The following is a 20,041-nucleotide window of genomic DNA, read 5'->3' on the forward strand; positions in this document are numbered from 1 at the left end:
TAACTTCAAAATAGACTGACAGTGTAGTTATTTCACTAAGAGATGTGAATTCTGAGATGTTGTTATACTGAAGGCCCCAGATCGAAGGAATGTGTTATTGTGGAGAACTTTAAAGAACCTGTGCATGTCTGTAGGAGATGTTCATTTGTGGCAATTCCTGCCATCTTTTACTGTCTGAAATGGGTACCTTATTTCTTTTCCTCCTCTGAGGTTATCTCACTGCTTTTGTTTTTACTGTTTAACACTGTCACCTCTGTGAAGCACACCGATTTCCAAGTCAAAGTTCTTAGAGGAAGTGCTTGGGGCGAATTAGAAATCTAAACTGTATGGGAAGCAAAGTTTGCATCCTAGGATTCAGGAAGATTGCTACTGAAAAGCAATTACTCATGTTTTAAATTGAGATCTAATTCACATAATAGAAAATTGGGTATTTTAAAGTGTTGAGTAGTTTTCAGTATGTTCTTAAAGTTGTACAATCATTGCCATTATCTTTAATGGTAATTAAGTTAAATTCCGGAACATCTTTATGACCCCAAATTAGCAGTCATTTCTTATCCAATCCTCTTCCTGCCTTATGCAAACCTATCTACATTTTGTCTCTAGATTTGCTATTGTAGACATTTCATATAAACAGAATCCTGTGGTGTGCAGTCTTTTATGACTGACTGCTTTCGGTTACCATCGTATTTCCAAGGTCCACTCATTGCTGTATCATGCACTAGAATTAAATTCCTTTTTATGGCTGGATAATACTCCATTTGGGGATGGTAGTCTGTTTTTATCAGTTGAACACTGGATTGTTTCTACTGTTGGGCTATTATGAATAATGGTGTTCTGAACATTTGTGTAAACATTTTTTCCATGAACACCTGTTTTCAGGTTTCTTGAGTACATACCTGGTAATGGCATGGCTGAGTCCCATGGTAACTCTATATTTAACTCTGAGGAAATACCAAACCACCTTCCACAGAGAATGTACCATTTTTCATTCCTACCAGAAATGTTTGAGAGATCTAATTTCTGCACATGTTCACTAACCTGTTATTTTTCTATTTCATTAAATGATTATTGTAGCCATATTAGTATGTGTGAGGTATTATTGTAGCTTTGATTTGTATTTTCCTAATGATTAATAATACTGATCATCTTTCCTATATGCTTAATGGCCATTTGTATATCTTACTTGGTAAAATATACATTCATGTAATTGGCTCATTTTTAAATTGGGTTGTCTTTTAATCATTGAGTTCTTATTAAGAGTTCTTCAAATATTTGGGATGGTAGATCATGAACAGTTGTAGTAATTGCAAATAATTTTCCCCATTATATGGCTTTTTTTCCCACTTTCTTGATTATGTCCTTTAAAGCACAAAAGTTTGTAATTTTGATAAAGTCAGATGTCCTTTAAAATTGTTGCCTTACTCAAGTCACAAAGAGTTTTATGGTTTCCTCTGAGAGTTAAATAGTTATAGCTCTAATAGTTTAGGTGTTTAACGTAAGCTGAGTTGATTTTTGCATATGGCATCATCTAGGAGTCCAGCTTCATTATTTTACATGTGGTTATCCACTTCTCCCAGAATCATTTCTTAGAAAGCTATTCTTTTCCCCCTTTGTGTTGGCCCGGCACTCTTGTAAAAATCAATTGACTATATACATATGGGCTTCTTTCTAGACTGTTGATTCTGTTCCCATTGATCTACATGTCTGTCATATGCCAGTCCAAGATGTCTTGATTACTATACCCTTATAGTAAATCTTAAACTGGGCCTTTTTTATTGCCTTATTAATTTTAGGGTAAGCTTATAAATTTCTATGAAACAGCCAAGTGAGATTTTAATAGGGATTATTATGAGTCTATGGGCCAGTTGGGAGCATTTTAAGAATATTAAGTTTTCCAAAACCCGGAGGTGATATTTTGGAATTTATCTGTAACTATGTATTCTATAGTTTTCAGTGTACCAGTTTTATAGTTTTTTCTCAAATCTATTTCTAATAACTTAATCCTTTTCACACTATTTTAAATAAAACGGCTTTGTTAATTTCATTTTCAGATTGTTCAGTACAGGTATGTGGAAATAAAACTGATTTTTGTGTTCTTGTATCGTCCATTTTTTGGAATTAATATATAAGCTGAATTACCTTTTTTTGTGCATTCTTACTATTTTCCATATATAAGATCTTCCCTGAATAGACACAGTTTAACTTCTTCCAATCTGGATGTCTTATTTTATTTTCTTGCATAATTGCTCTGGTTGCATACTTGGTATGATTTCAGTCTTCTTAAATTTGCAAAGACTTGTTTTGTCACCTATTGTATAATCTATCCTGGAGAATGTTAGATGTGTATTTGAGAAGAATGAGTATTCTATTGTTGTTGGGTGGAATGTTCTGTATATGTCTTCTAGGTCCATTTGGTCTAAAGATGATTAAAGTTCAATATTTCCTTGTTGATTTTCTGTCTGGCTGATTTGTTCATTACAGAAAGTGCAATATTAAAGTCACCTACTACTATAGTATTATTGTCTTCTTACCACTTCAAATGTATTAGTATTTGTTTATTATATTTAGGTGCTCTGATAAGGGGCACATATGTAATTAGAATTGTTTCATCTTCTTAATGAATTGACCATTTTATCATTGTATAGTGAACTTCTCTCTTCATACTTTTTTTTGTCTTAAAGTGGTTTTTTTTTTCTGGTTTAAGTATAGCTACCTCTACTCTTTTGTTTTCATTTGCATGGAATATTGTTTTCCCATCCCTTCACTTTGAGCATATGTGTGTTCTTAAAGCTCAAGTGAATCTCTTGTAGGTGGCATATAGTTGGGTCTTGGGTTGTTTTTGGTTTTTTTTTTTTTAAATCTATCCTGCAGCACTATGTCTTTTGATTAGAATGTCCAATTCATTTACATGTAGAATAACTCTTAATAGCTAAGGACTTACTAATGCCATCTTATGGTATTCTGTTTTAGTTTCCTTGTACTTTTTTCCCCCCTCTCTTGTTGCTTTCCTTTGTGAATTGATAATTTTCTGTAAGGTATGCTTTGATTTCCTCCTCTTTTGTATAAATACACTATAGGCTTTTGGTTACCATGAGGCATATGTGAAACATCTTAAAACTGTTTATTTTACACTGATAACAATTTAACTTAAATCTTGTGTAAAACTGCCAGTTTACCTCCCCCCTTTTATATTTTTGCTATCACAATTTGCATCTTTTTATATTGTGTATCCATTAAGAAATTATTGTAGCTCTAATTTATTTTTAACACTTGTGTTCTTTAACCTTCATACTAGGGTTAAGTAGTTAACACGGTGCCATATTACAGTGTTAGAGTACTCCAAATCTGATTCTGTGTTTAACCTTTACTGGTGTTGTATATTTGTATATGTTTTCATATTACTAATTAGTATCCTTTTATTTCAACTTGAAGAACTCCTTTTAGCATTTCTTGTAAGGCAGGTCTTGTGGTGATGAACTCCCTAAGCTTTTGTTTGTTAGGGGAAGTCTTTACTTCACCTCCATTTCTGAAGAACAATTGGTTGGGTAAAGTATTCTTGATTGATATGTTCTTTGAGCATTTTGAGTATATCTTCCCATTCTCTTCTGGCCTGCAAGGTCTCTGCTGAGAAATCTGCTTATAGTCTTATGGAGGATTCCTTTTATGAGAGAATTTTTTTTCTCTTTTTAAAATTCTTCTTTTTTTTAATTTTGAAGAAAATTAATTATTTTACAGCATGAGCAGGGAGACAGGCAGAGGGAGAGAGAGAATCCTCAGGAAGACTCCCCACTGAGCACAGAGACCATGCAGGGCTGGATTCCAAGACCCTGAGATCATGACCTGAGCCAAAACCAAGAGTTGGATATTCAACTGATTGAGCCACCCAGGAGCCTCTAAAATGCTTCTTAAATCCTTTTATTTTAAATAGTTTTATTGTAATGTGTCTTAAAGAAGATAAATTTTGTAATGAAAATTTTAGATGACCTATTAACTTCGTAAAGTTGAATGTCCAGATATCTCCCCAGAGGTGGGAAGTTCTTAGCCATTTCTTTAAATGTTTAGAAGCTTTCAATCCATTTCTCCTTCTCTTGGCCTTCTGGGTTTCCAGTGATACATGGTGTTGTTTTCCTTAATGGTGTCTCATAATTCCCATAGGCTTTTTTCATTTCTTTTTGCTTCTCTGATTGGATATTTTCTATAGTTTTTTTTTAAACAACATTTTCTTATTTTTTTAAAGACTTTTTAAAAGTAATCTTTACACCCAACATGGCACTCAAATTCAGAACCCCAAGATCAAGAGTCTCCCACTCTTCTGACTTTGCCTGCCAGGTGCCCCTCAGTAGATCTTTCCTCCAGCTACTGATTATATATTCTTGGTCAAATCTGATACTGAAAAAAAAAAATCAGATGCCCTGAAGAAGTTCAAGCAGTAAACTCTGATTTATAAATGTTACTCAAATCAAATTTATAAATGTTACTCAAATATAAATCATATTTGGAAAAATGACAATTGTTATTTTCCAGACGAGTATGCTACCTTCTAGGCTGCTAGGTATTTTTTAGGAAGAAACTATATTGTCTCTGAAAACATATTAGGAAGATAGGGAAGGGGTAATAGAAATAGTTTTCCATTTAAATTTTGGAGTTTGTTGTAGGGATTCTAAAAATGTTTTATTCAATTTTAAAGTTGACTACCATACTACACTATCTAAAAATGATAACAAATTCAAATGCATTATAATTAAACTTGTAACACATTGGAGACAGATCAATATCTTGTTCTGACAGATGAACCAATCTTGGATATAGATTTTAGAATAATGTTGTTTTTTTTCATTGATTATGAATGCATTGATTAAGAATTTTGTAGCTTGTCCCTGCTGTTTAATAGAAAAGAAGGAAAGGAGGGGAGGGGAGGAGGAAGAAAAGAAAGGAATGAAGAAAAAAAAGGTAGTCATCAGCTGTGTTCTTGTCTTTTAATCCCCAAATGTTATACTTCTATATTATACATGAATTATTACAATAAATCAGAGAAAATTCAGACATACCAGCTTCTTTCTCTTTGTGACAGAGTAACTTTGTGCTTAATAACAAATGAGGATATAAAATTATTTTTTAAATTATTATTAACTATGGTCACCATGCTATATATTAGGTCTTCAGAACTTACTCATCTTATAACTGAAGGTTTCTAAACTTTGATCAGTATCTGCCTTTTCCCTCTATCCCACAATATCTGGTAATGATTATTCCATCTTCTGTTACTGTGAAGTTGGCTTTTTTAAGTTGGTTTTTTTTTTAAAGATTTTATTTATTTATTTGACAGAGATCACAAGTAGGCAGAGAAGCAGGAAGAGAGAGAGGAGGAAGCAGGTTCCGTGCTGAACAGAGAGCCTGTTGCAGTGCTAAATCTCAGGACCTTGGGATCATGACCTGAGCTGAAGTCAGAGGCTTTAACCCACTGAGCCACACAGGCACCCCTTGAGTTGCTTTTTTTTTTTTTTTATTTCACATATAAGTGAGATCATGCAGTATTTGTCTTTTTATCTGGCTTATTTTGCTTAGAGTAGTGTCCTGCTAGTTCATCCATGTTCACACAAATGGCAGAATTTCCTTATTTTTAAGACTGAATAATATTCCTCTGTGTGTATGTGTGTGTGTGTGTGTGTACACACACATCACATTTTTTGGCTACTATAAATAATTCTGTAGTGACTGAGCATGTAGGTATCTGCAGATAGTGATTCTATTTCCTTTGGATAGAGGACGTAGAATTTTACAGTTCTAATCTATAGGCAGTTTTGGCAATTACTGTAAGATAATACATGCTTTAGATTTTGATGCTTATGAAAAAGAATCCTATATGGTACCTTTTTGAGCTTTATGGACTTATTTACTTAACACAAATTTAATTAATTCCTACCTAGTGCCAGGTACTTGTTAGCTGCCTGGCAGAAGGATCTCATGAATCACAGAGTTCTCACCCATAGGTGATGAATATACAGTGCGGCATCATGTAATGATGAAAGTTAGGAAGAAATATCAAACAGAGAAGGGGGCTGAAGGACAGGAATGAAAAGATGTTTTTTAAATAAGGTACCCATGGAGATCTTGGTCAGGGGGTTTTCTGAACAGAGACCAGGAGGAAGCTGAAGAGGCTATGTCAATATTTGGAGACCATTGTAAAGAAAAAGGTTTGAGTGTTTTTGGAAAAACTAAAAAAAGTCCATGAGAATGAAATGAAGTAGAGGAGAAGGAAGATTCTGGATGGAAAGCCTGAGGCCTGCCAGGGAAGGTTCATTATAATTGAGGTAATTTTTTCCCTTTCCCACATGGAAAGGACTGTGGGCTCTAGAATTGGTGCTGACTCCAGGGCGGGGGCAAGAAAAGTCTTATAAATCCTGTTGAATCAAAGTAAGGAAGTTCTTGAGAAAACAAATGGGGGTATTTTAAAAAGAATAGAAGCCATTTGGAAGGTGATTCCACTAGCCAAATTGTTTGTGGTTAAAAAAAAAAAATCCAAGTCTACCTTCTTAACCAATATTTAAGTGTACAGCACAGCATTTTTTTTTAAGATTTTATTTATTTATTTATTTGACAGAGTGATCACAAGTAGGCAGAGAGGCAGGCTCCCCGCTGAGCAGAGAGCCTAATGTGGGGCCAAATCCCAGGACTCTGAGATCATGACCTGAGCCGAAGGCAGAGGCACAACCCACTGAGCCACCCAGGTGCCCCCAGCACAGCATTGTTAACCATATGCACATGTTATACATCAGCTCTCTAGACCTTCTTCATCTCCTAGGACTGAAACTCTATATTCATTGGACAGCAATTCCATTTTCCTCTATCCTGCCCCCCCCCCCCACAGTCCCTGAGAACCACCATTCTCCTCTCTGTGTCTAAGAGTTTGACTACTTTAGATACTGCATGATTTCATGTACATGAGGTATTTTTCCATCTGTGACTGGCTTACTTCATGATGTCCTCAAATTTCCTTCACGTCATATGATATAGAAGGATTTCCTTTTTTAAAAGATTTTATTTATTTGAAAGAACATGGGCATGCAGGCACCCACAAGCAGTGGAGTGGGGGAAGGGGGAGAAGGAGGGAGAGAATCTCAGGCAGACAGCTGAGTGCACAGCCTTTTATGGAGCTCTATCTCATTACCCTTAGATCATGACCTGAACCAAAATGAAAGGTTGGATTCATAACTGACTGAGCCACCCAGGTGCTCCAGGATTTCTTTCTTTTTGAAGACTAAAAAATATTCTCTTGTATGTATAATATCATATTTTCTTTACCCATCCATCCACCGAAGGACACTTACATTGTTCTGCCTTGTGATCCTTGTGAATAATGTGGCAATGAACTTGGGAGTACAAGTACCTCTCTCAGATACCTGTTTTCAATTCTTTTGAATAAATAACCAGAAGTGGAATTGCTGGATTATATGGGGAGAATAAAGACACATCTGTATGGTCGCCATTTTCTATTTAAAATAATAGAGTTATAAATAATTGTGTGTATGTGCATTAGCTGGAGTACATTGAGTTCATGGATACATACAGCTATGAAGTAAGGCAGTGCTAAGAGGAGATGGCATTAGATTATTAGGTATCATCATTGCCCAAACTGAATAACTAGTTGTAAATACTGACAGATCAGGGGAAATATACAGTGTACCTTGATTTCATCAAATTCTGATGAAATCTCATGATTATATCATGGACAATGTGGAAAAGTGGCTGGAAGGAAGAACAACATATTCCATTAACCTAAAGATGTATCGAGCAGCAAAATCTCAGAATTAATTAACCTATCTCAATCTGGTAGATTGAGAAGTATTTAACCTGGTGCATTCACCAGTGCTGAATGTCCTTGAAAGTGGTATTTTTCTTGTTGTCCTGAAGGTGTTTTAAAATGACAGACTGCACAGTGGTTTCAATAGCAACCAATAGAGAAGATACTTGGGGGCACAGTGGTGAAAAGAACTCTGAAGAGTCTGAAATTTTACACTACCTAGAAACTGTCAAGTTAGTCTGCCACATTTTCTTGGATGCTGGCAATAGATAGCTTAATTACCCACAGTTCAGCAGGAGGCATGAACTCGATGATTGCATTTGCTCCTCTTGTTCCCCAAGTTCCTTAGGTTGATACGGAGTGGCCCCAGTGAATACTCTACACATAATAGGTCTGTGTCACAGCTGAAGAACCAGAATTGTTCACAAAAGACTGCCAATAAACTTTGGCCTCAAGGGAGATATTATCTTTATGGTCCTGGATGGCTAACAAATCTGTGTTCTGACCAAGGAGTGAGACACTGCTTCTGTCATCCAAGGCTGTTTGCTTATACAAACATCCTTGAAAACAGAGTCTACAGCAAAAGGTCTCTGTGCCTCTACTCAAAAGGCATGTAGAAATGTGAGAGACCCATGGAAAATTATTTCCCAACAGGTGGCTGTGCCATCAGTCATTCATGAATGTGCACAGATTGTTCCAAATGATCTTGCCCTGAAGGACAGCTTCTCAACTTTGCTGGGCCAGAAGAGGGGATGTGACAGCTGGTCCTTGTTTTCAGGAGCACTCATCTAAAAATGATGACCCTTAAATCCCACATGTTACCTCCCAAGTCCTCATAAAACTCCTTATAAAACTTCCAGTGTCCATGCCCCTCATGCCTCCAGATTTCTCATTCTGCACCAGTAAGAACAAGAAAAGAAGGAAAAGAGGCAGAATTTTATGGTAGTCTTTTCATGGTCCAGTGGTTTTAGAGACTTCCTTCCAGGACTTCATCTGGCTTCAAAGATGCAAATGGGGTTTGACACCTGGAGTCCCACATGGGGCAGCTTCCTGTAGGAGGGAGAGAAATGACCCCCTTCTCTACCTGTGGGGTCTGGGGTGACAGAGTGTGAGACCATGAGGTCACATAACCATCACATCAGCCACTGTCCATTTTTACTGGATTGAACCTTGGGTTTACCCAGTTATAGCTTTCTCCTTGTTCATTTTCTGTGCAGGGAGGTAGCAGAGGTAGCACCGTAGTGAGCAGGGGCTCCTCAAAATAGCTAGGAAATCAGCCCTTACTGTGATCAACAACAGCCAGATGTGCCTTGGGAAGATCTAACACAAATTAGAATTGGGGGGAATTCAGAGTTTGAAATAAATAAAACATCCTTAAGATAGTAGCTTATAGAAATGTATCTTGCCTACTTTCTTAGTTCTGGTTCAGTGAGAGTTCCTATTTGCCCCCTGCCTAAGGGGAAATTAACAGGTTTAAGACCTTGTCATTTTCTTGCTTACTAATAGAGGGTTCACATACAAAAAAGTGGCCTCCCCCAAAAGGCTATTATTTGGTCTCTAATAGTATTTTTAGTCCTTAAAATCTTTGTGTTTATCATTATAAAGGATTAAAACAAGAAAGCACTTTATGTACCTTTTAACAGAGTATAACATTAAGCAAGGATTTAGTTGAAAGTTTTCTGTCTTCTTTCCTTTGTCACTATTCTCAGGGAGGACATGCTTAAAATTATTCTTGTATCATAAAGGGCAGACAGGGATATGGTTTCATTATCAAGTCGGAAGTCATTCTCTGAAGAAAGAGATAGTTCTGCATCTGGTGGTGTAGCTCTTGCCTTTAAATTAGCTCTTCTGTTTGGATACAAGCTACGTAAGTTCCAATGTAGCCAATTTCTGGAAGGTTACACTTTTGAAAGACAAGTAGAATGTTTTAAGATTTTTATTTTTTCTTAACTAGTGCACGTCTTGACTTCTTATTTCTATGTGCTGCCTTCTGAAGGACAAGATCTCTTTTCAGAGGATGAATGGTCTTCATAATAAATCAGTTAATCTTGTTTAATATGTGTTTTACACATGAAGTTGGAATATATATGTTACCAAAGAAAGACTAGAGCTGAACATTCACTGAACCTCAAATTATGAGCGCTCTGGATTTATGTGAATTCTTAGAAGCCTACATCCCATAGCTTCTGAAAATATTCATCTTTGCAAATAAGTACTCACTCCTGTCCATGCTTCATGTCTTCCCTGTGTTGGGTAAGAGAGAAATGGAGAAAATTGTGTAGAATAATGTCCTCAATTTTTTGCCAATAACAAATTCAGGAATAGATGATTGAGCTGAAACAGATTTCCTGTGTGGTTTTGAGCAACTCCTGGACAGTTGATTACTCCCATCTACCAGCATCAGCCAAGCTATCAAACTGAATTTGGGGCATAAGGCTGGGATTTAGCAGTATTTTGTTACCAATCCTAGATCTAAAATACACTGTGTAGTTGGGAATATGGATTAATTTTTCTGTAAAAAGGTAGGAAGTCTTTTCCCCAAAGGCACAGAGAAGAGATTAACAGACTCCTCACAGTCTGTGTAAGAAACCCTGGTTTATGGCTACTCAAAATTTACTGAAATGCTGACCTAATTTCCATGTGACATAATAGTGTGATAAAGGCAAATTAAACATCAATTTGAAATGAAATGATAAAGAATGTATTCAAAATCATGTGAAGATTTTTTTTAAAGATTTTATTTATTTATTTGACAGACAGAGATCACAAGTAGGCAGAGAGGCAGGCAGAGAGAGAGCGAGAGAGAGAGAGAGAGGAGGAAGCAGGCTCTCCGCTGAGCAGAGAGCCCGATGTGGGACTCAATCCCAGGACCCTGAGATCATGACCTGAGCCGAAGGGCGGGGGTTTACCCCCTGGGGCCCCCCAGGTGCCCCAGGATTTTTTTTTTTTTTTTTGCTTGTTTCTTCCATTCTGCTGTTTTTTGTTTTAACATGATGATCTTAACAGCTGAACAGGTTTTGATGAAGATACAGATTTCTTTTGCTTAGCTGAAATCCATGCTAAGTGGCCAAATTAGCTCTAATTTTTGTGCCAACTGAGAAGTTTACAACATACAATATCTGTCCTGTGCTATTCCTTTTCTAAAATTTCATCTGATATCACTTCAGTTAAGGGGCAGGAAACTTGGGGTGCCAAGACTTATGCATATTTATCCCAGTGAATCTTTCAAAAAAAAATACCCTTTGAGAACATTTCACTATTGTTCAAGAGGGTGATGACTTGCCCAAGGTGATGTAGTCATTCCGTGTGAGAATCTGGATTGTCTCCTGGGTTGAGTTGCCTCTAAAGGCTGTTCTCTTTGCTCTTGCTCCATCTTCCAAACTGTCTTTGCTCCCTTCTTATAATCTGAGCTGTCTCTTGGTTCACAATACTCAATCATGGTTTCTGTTGAGAAAAGACATGAAGAGCTCTTCAAAACAGAGGTCTTCAAACCACATTTCCTTTGTATCTCTTTTCTTTAAACTTATTTTAACCCATCTTTAATCGTATATTTTTTCCTCAAATTATGTTAAGATTTAACCCTAGATGTGCCATCCCAATAAAAAATGAAAAGAGACAGTTATTAGATTTTATTCAAATCCAGCAAATGAGAAAACAAGGGCATTAGCCTTAAATAATGCACTCTTATTTAATACTAAAATGGTACAGCAATGGAGGTTAGCCAGCTTGGTAACAGCAGCCAAGAAAAAAAGCAAAAAACAAATCAAAAGGTGTACTCTCTTTCAGGTGCAGCTCTCTGATCTTGTTCATCAGCCCATATTGCTCTCTTCTGCTCTCCTTCTTGGGGTGGGGGGAGCAGAGCAGACATTAAGGGGAATCAATAGGTGTTACAGGGTGTTCTGCAAAGGAACTGACACTTGGTGCTTCATTTACTGAAGGGTGAAAAATTGACTTCAGGGATAGAGAAGGATTGCGCGATGTGGTCTAAATTAGATCCGAACACTTTTTAATCCTTGAGAATTGTATTAACCAGCCTAGTATGGAGTAAATATTTATTGAGCACCTACTGGGGAGAGGCTGTAGGTGGGTACTAGATTAACAAGATTAGTCTCTACACCTGAAGATCGAATGATCTAGTGGGAGCGAGCCAGGGTAATAGGAATAAACATTAATGAGTCTTGTGATGAAAGCTTGTTCCTTCAAGCTCAGGGCTCACACAGCTGAGCTGTAAAGATATAACCAGCAGAGAAAGAAAATGGAGAGGCAAAAAGGTTAAATCCATGTGAGAAAAGTGTCACTAAATGGGAAAAATAAAAGTGACTAATAACAAATAGGGTTGTCTTAGGGTTTCCCTAAACATGGAATTAGTCTGATATTTTTGATTTGCAATTTTATCCTAATCCTGGGTATTTCCTAAATATTTCTGTCAATCCCTGCCTCACTGGTGGTCCCACCACAGCCCCTCTGGATCAGAATCTGAAAGGAGTCAGGGAAGCTCCAGTATTACTAGTTCAGTTTCCCTGGGTGACTTTACAGGAAGTTGAGGAGACATTGTGGTAGCTGGTGCCTGAAACCACCATGGGAATTTCTCTCTTTGGTTGAGCAACAGATCTCGAACTTCAGTTTGTGTAAAAAACCCCGAATCTCTACTGTTTGAACTTAGTCCTTTTTTAAAAAATTATTTTTATTAACATATAATGTATTATTTGCCCCAGAGGTAGACATCTGTGAACCATCAGGCTTACACATTTCACAGCACTCACCATAGCACATACCCTCCCCAATGTCCATACCAACTTAAAACCTTTAGTTGGACATTTCCTTGCAAAGGTTAGGGAACATTCCTGCTAAGAATGTTAAGGTTCTTCAAAGAATTTCATTGCATGGGCCTACCATGAATCCCACCAGTCTTCGTTTGATTAGCATTTTAAGGTTCTGATGGGACACCTGGGTGGCTCAGTCGGTTGAGTATAAGACCCTTGGTTTGGGCTCAGGTTTGATCTCCTGGGTCATGGGATTGAGCCCAGGATTGGGCTCTGTGTGCTCAGCAGGGAATCTGCTTAAAGATTCTCTCCCTCTGCTCCTGCCCTCAGGTGCACGGGCACTCTCTCTCTCTCCCTCTCTGATTTTTTTTTTTTTTTTTAAGAGAAGTTCTGATGAAGTTCAACCTTGGAAGTTACTTTGAGAAGTACTGATTTAATTAGGACTTACTCCTCTGGAGAACAAACATATTTAACTCTTACATGCTTTGGGATAAAGAAGGATTTGAGAATTGGATTTAATTCCAGGCCATAAATCTACTAGAATATAAACTCTGAGAGAACAGGAATATTGTTTTTTTTTTTTTTTTTTTGTTTTGTTCCTGAATGTATTGCCAGCACCTGGAAGAGTGGCTTCCATGTTTCAGATGCACACAAACTATTTGTTGACTGAAGACTTCGCGGTGTAAAGATGTCCTGTCTGTCACTCTTGCATTCCTCCCATATCTCCTAACACCGTGTTACAAGCACAAAGCACTTGCAGGTGAATTCACAGAGAACAGGAGGGTGGTGGCTGGGGTAGAGGGGGTGACTGAAGCACATCGGAACTTGAGAAGGGAGAAGAAAGGGTCGACAGAGAGCCCAGGATGGGTAGAGTCACCCACAGCTCTGCTGACCTCACAGACTATCAGGGCAATCCTAGTCTTGGACATCCATCACCTGTTTGGCCCCAGAGACTTAGCGTTGCCCCCGATGAGAGAGGGAATCCCAGAGGGAGAGGTGAGGCACTATAGGAAGTCTACGTGAAGCAGAACTGTAGCTTTCTCCTCCCCTTCTCCTCTCATTTTCTCACTTGGATCATCAACAGGTAGGTGTGGCCATGACATCAAATGAGTTGGATTCACTCCTCCCCTGCCCTCAGTTCTTTTCAGCCCCTTTAATGCCCCTTTATTCAGTGGCCAAGTATTCACTTGCTTGTATGTTAGGGAAAGAGAAACTGAGTGTTAGGGACCTCACCAATCAAGGCAAAAAAAAAAAAAAAAAAAAAAAAAGCCAGCCTGTGGTCTGTAGCTCTCACGCCTTCTGCAAGGGTTTGCTGCCAACAAGGAATGACTCCAAGGGGTTTGAATTATCCCCTGCAGAGACACCATCTGTTCCTGCTTTAGCTCTGGGTGTGAGCATTGTTAAGGGGACACCATAATGGCTTCTCCCAGCTGTTCCTGGATCTGGGACCGTATCCTTTGAGAGCTGTGTATTTGCAGGGGCCAGGGGTATAGAGATGTTAAGAATGAGAATTAGGTCTAACAAATGGAATACATAGCAGTATGTGCTGTAATCACAGGAGATGTTTTTCCCCTAATAAGTGCTATGTACAGGATGAGGAGTAAAAAGAAAGAATGGAATATATTCAATAAATCATGGTTGTGGAGCTCTATTCTGCTGTTTTCTGAATGTATTGACTCTAAGTGTACATGTGTTTTCTTATGGGTCTTCCAGAACAGGGTCTGGGCTTGCTCTTGGAATGTGTAGGATGCCAGCAAGTTTCCTGTTGTTCTACAGAGATCTGCACTGTGTGTGAGGCTCTCTAGGGCACAAAAAGCCTTATGTTAAAGCTAGTACAGTATTTCTTTTTACCTATGAGAGAAGAGTTTTAAGGAATCTAGCTTTGTTGGTGACATAGGGAATAGAGCTGGCTCTGATTTTCCAAAACAGTGTTTGGTTTTCCATCTTGGAGGGGTGCCTAGGTGGCTCGGTGGGTTAAGCATCTGCTTTTGGCTCAAGTCATGATCCCAGGGTCCTGAGATCCAGCCCTGAATCAGGCTCCCTGCTCAGCAGGGAGTCTGCTTCTCCACCTCTCTCTGCCCCTCTACCTGCTTGCGCACACTCAAAATCTTAAAAAAAAAAAAAAAATAGCGATATTGCAGAAAATGGCAAGAAAGTGCTTATTATGTATCAGAAAAAGGCTATACTTTTCTCCCAATAGCAGCTATTGACTCTCACAATGTATGAGGAATAAAATCCTAAATTTTGAGCAAGAAGTTTGGATGGAATATACTGGAATCTTGCTCATGCTGGCGTTTGGATGCAATGACAAATTAGGAGGTTGCTTAGGCTGCAGGATTTAAACCAGTGGTTTTCAAGTTGTGATCCGTGGATCAGCAGCAGCATCAACATCACTGGGAAGTTGTTAGAAATGCCTAGAGCTTTGGAATCAGAAAATCTGGGGGTGAAACCCAGAAATCTGTTATAGCCAGTACTGCAGGTAATTCTGATGCATGGTATTGTTTGAGAAACTCTGATGTAATGGATCAAATCGCACAAAGTTCGTTTCCTGTCCCCTTAGACTACCATTCAACCTTTAGTATGGAAGCCTTTTTCTGATACATAATAAGCACTTTCTTGTCATTTTCAGCTTCAGAAAGGTTTTCTCTAAAACAGTCTGTGAGAAACCGGCAAAAATATAGGAAGAGCTTGGGTAGTTGGGGAGGATGAAGGGGAAAATTATGGGTTGAGAGGATACAATTATTCCTGAAGACTGTTGGGTGCCTCAGGTCTTTGGACTTGAGACTTGAGAAAGCAAGAAAGGAAACAAAGAAAGACTGAATTTATGTTCTAAATGTATGCTTTCTAGTTGTATTTAAGACCAGTTCTATCACAATCAATTATTTTTCCGGAAATGGCATTGTCTTTCTAAATTGATTCCAACTCCTTGGTTCAACTAAGCAATTGATAACAATCTACTAAGTATAAAAACAAAAGCAAAAATTGTGTGACTCTTTTGGTAGAAATCATCCTTATCAAGAAAGGGACTATCCCTCCTTTAACTCTGGAAAGAGGTGATACAGAAGAGGTGTTTGTTCAGTGGAATGTGTTGGGGCGGCTACTACAAAGTCTACAAATGTAGCCTTCAGGGAGACCCTGTGGCCTTGTGGGAACTAATGGTAGAGAACAAGGTAACCGCCAAGATGTGATTTCTCCTCCAAAAGTCTGTCTTACATAAAGTGAAGCTGAACCCATTCATGGTCTTTTTGTTAGAACTTTTGAGTCTTTAATGCCAAATGTGGGTCACTTACATAAGTAAACTTTATTTGATACTATAGATGTTTTCATTTTACAGAGAAAACTGTAAAACCTTTGCTATAAAATTAACAATTTCTTTTTAAAAAAGATTTATTTATTTATTTTAGAGAGCACAAGTGGATGGGAGAGGGGCAGAGAGAGATCGAGAGAGAGAGAGAGAGAATCTCAAGCAGACTCCCCACTGAACACGGAACCAGATGCAGGGCTCATCCTTACAACCCTGAGATTATGAATTGAGTCAAAATCAAGAGTTGGACATTCAACCAATTGAGCCAGGCAGGGGCCCCCAAATTTATTAATTTCTTACAGATACTGGCACAAATACTTGGAGATTCATTTGCCTCAGATGAAATATATTTAGTTTCAGAAGCAGACTGCACTCCTTTCTAGAGCAGGAGATCGTAACTCACAACATTGTCATCTGGCAAACCCATCCCAACCGCTCTGTTTTTTTTTTTCCCCTAAATATTTTATTTATTTGACAGAAATCACAACTAGGCAGAGAGGCAGGCAGAGAGAGAGGAGGAAGCAGGCCCCCCGCTGAGCAGAGAGCCCGATGTGGGGCTGGATCCCAGGACCCTGGGATCATGACCTGAGCTGAAGGCAGAGGCTTTAACCCACTGAGCTACCCAGGCGCCCCCCACTCTGGTTTTTTTGTTTGCTTTTTTTTTTTTTTTTTTGGTCTTGGCCACATGTATATATTTGTGATCCTACATGTCATTGAGCTTGTCACACAATGCCTTCCAGTCTGCAGCCCACCTTTTCAGATCCACTGATTTTTTTTCTTAAGATTTTTATTTATTTACTTGACAGAGAGAGAGAGACAGTGAGGAAGGAACACAAGCAGGGGGAGTGGGAGAGGGAGAAGCAGGCTCCCTGCTGAGCTGGGAGCCCAATGCAAGGCTCGATCCCAGGACCCTGGAATCATGACCTGAGCTGAAGGCAGATGCTTAACCCACTGAGCTACCCACATGCCCCCAGATCCACTCTTTGGTGACTCTGAGAGCCATTTTCCTATACGCCAGACTTATTTTTCAACAGCCTTATTAAGATATCATTAAGATATCCAGGTGATTGTGATTCTCACCAAAATGTGTGAAACACCACTCTGCATGGATGTCAAAAACAAGCAAACTGATTTGGGTCCAAATTTCTCTGAGCTTTAGTTTCTACCTCAAAACTGTTGATATGATTAGTACCTACTTCTTAGGATTTATCTGACACTCATTGGGAAAATGAAGATGAAGTTCTTATTACCTTTGTAATTGTAACAGTCAGTGCAATTTTTTGTATGACCAAATTGAAATCTGACAAAGATTTTGACATCCACTCACAAGAATAGCTTATTCACATATTTATTCATTCATTAACATTAACATTTAAGCCATTGGTTTATTAGAATTTTAGTAGAAATTCTACATTGCATATACATGGGAGATGGTTCCTTTATATTTGTTGATTTTAAGGCCTTGTTGTCCTGATGGATTTTGTAACGCTAAATGACTTCAATATTCTTAAGACAAAGCACATGGCGTTCCACTGAATGTCCAGTCTCTTTGCTTCCCCCCCCCAAAAAAAGATATCATTAAGATATAAAACTGAACATATTTAAGATATATATGTGATGTTCTGATATGCATATTCATTGTGAAATGATCAAGTTAGTAGACCTATCCATTACCTCTAAATAGAGACCATTTGTGTGTGTTAAGATTTAAGAGCTGTCTTCTTAAAAAATTACAAGTATACAAAACAGTATTGTTAACTATTATCACCATAGCTGCACATTCGATCTCCCCAGCAAGTCAGGATGTCAAACTCAATCACAAAGTTGTAAAAATGATTTGGATATCAATCCTTGGGGAAAGAAATGTTAGATTTAAATAACAACAAAATGAAACCTCTGCTCCTTTGCACCTCATACCAGTCATCTGTGACATTATCTGTGACTCCTGTCATCCACTCCCCTCCTTGTCCTGCTCAATCACTGGGACTTTTCCATCTGGCTCCTCTGTTTATTCTGTTTGTTCCATCCCAACTACTCCATCATCTTGGATGATGTAAACATCCATATAAGTAACTTGTCCTGTGCTCCAGCCTCCTGCTTTCATAGCACCTAGCCCCTACACTTCCCACCCCCTACCCCATCCAAGAGGTTCACTAAGGACCAATTTCCAGTGTGGAGACAAAGTAATGCTTATGCAAATCCAACCTAAAATTCTATGAGGTACTTGATTATTTGTTCTGTTTCATTTGGGAGCTGTCATGTCTCTGAGTTGATTGATATTGAGAATGTGTTTTCTGAGTCATTGAGATTCTAGAAAATCAACTGCTTGTCAGAAAATCAACGCTTGCTCCCAGCAATGGACCATATTTTTTCTGTGGTCTTCCTACAGACCAGACTGTGTTGTGAATCACGAGGTCAGGATGGTTTTCTGGTTCTGTTCCAGCCAAGATTTACTTCATTATTTCTTTAGGGAAGGTGATTGAGAGTTGTTTCTAATTGGTTTCATTATAGAACAGATCCTTGAAAAAGATTTAACTTCTTCTGGTTTGGATTTTACAACCTGTTATTACAAAGGTTGTCACCAGAGCCAGCTGTTGAACAGAAATTAGCACAGGGGTGTTCAGCCAACAGAATGGAGTAAGAAGTTATTTACAACCCCTTGGTGGTGTCCAATTTGGTCAAAGAAACCCAATGCCCTATACTAGCTATTAATTGAACACTTATAGGTGCCAGGCATAAATTATATATTTTTAATCCTTCCTCTGTAATGTATGTGATCTTGTTTAGTCTATTTGTCAGTGGATAAAACTAAGACAGTAAATGGCTGCCTGAAATGGTAGGGATAAGACTCAAATCCAGGTCTGCCTGAGTCCCAGACTGGTGGTTTAACCACGCTACTCTATTTCAGAGTAGTGAAGACACTCCCACTCCGAGCTTCCTCTTGAACCCCCCACACTCCCATGATCATTGAGAAAGCATCTACATGTGGTTCGTCTTTGTACATCTAGCATTGCTTCACTTGATCTGTGTACAGTAGGTGCTCAATATTTGATTGTCAAATGCTCAAATCGGTACATTTTTATAAAACAGATCTGCAGGTCCTGATATTTGCGGAGAACTTGTACATAAAATGGGGGGGGGCGGTAAGAGCAAAGTTTCTTTCCTTCTTTGTCAGAAATATTTTAATAGGCGCCAGGAGAAGGGAAATCATTACTTCAGCCAAGGAGTAAGAATGTTATTTGGGTTTTGAGGAGAATGTGCTAGCTGAATGACAGCATGTAGCCCTCTCTGTGCCTCTCCCGCCTTACACTTTCTGCCCCTTGACTTTCAGTTTGGCCCGCCTGCTTGCTTCGGCCTATGGCATGTGGGTAGTGGTGACTGAGAGTCCATTCTCATCTAGACCCTAGAAGTCCTCCTGTGTTTCTACTTGCCTTTTGCACCCTAGACATCAGCATGAGTAGAGCTCTTGCCAGAGGCTACACCGTCAGCCTGGGCCTCAAATGAGACATGTAGGGGCGAGCTGAGTCCGTCCAGCCTAGACCGTCTGATTTTGACTTGGGTGAGTCATTCCGTCCAACTGCAGATCTAGTGAGGGAAAAATTCCTGTTACAGCCCCTGAGTGTTGTGGCATATCTAATGAATACAGCAGATGTTCCCATTGTTTTCAGAGTTAACTGTCAGGGGCTCTAATTCAACAATATGCTATAATAACAGTTAATGATTTTTGCTCACTAGCTTTTACCCTTTAATTTTCTAAAGAGAGTCAAACCTCAGAAATGGCCCAGGGCTGAGAAGCTAGGACAGAGTCAACCAATTGAACAGCCAGAGATGTTACCCCCATCTGACAAGTGGAGTAGCTTCCCAGGGCTAACCCCTTCATGTAGGGAAGAGATCAGTTTTAGCAAGTTAGGCTTGGGTGTTTATTAGAAAATTTCTGGTATTGTCTGCAATTAAATTTAAACTATTTAAAATGTGGCATGTGTAATATATATGTGTGCGTTGGCTTTCAGTCTACACCATGGAGCTCATTAGTGAACATTTAAAGCTCCTAATCAAGCTTACACACTACTAGGCCTAGTTACTTGGTATTTCAGAGTCTCTATTCAGAAATCCAGACTCCACCAGCACCCTTCAACTATCTTTATCTTTGATCAGCACCAGATGGCTTGTTAA

Source organism: Mustela nigripes, chromosome X (assembly GCF_022355385.1).
Source record: "Mustela nigripes isolate SB6536 chromosome X, MUSNIG.SB6536, whole genome shotgun sequence".
Taxonomy (NCBI): Eukaryota; Metazoa; Chordata; class Mammalia; order Carnivora; family Mustelidae; genus Mustela; species Mustela nigripes.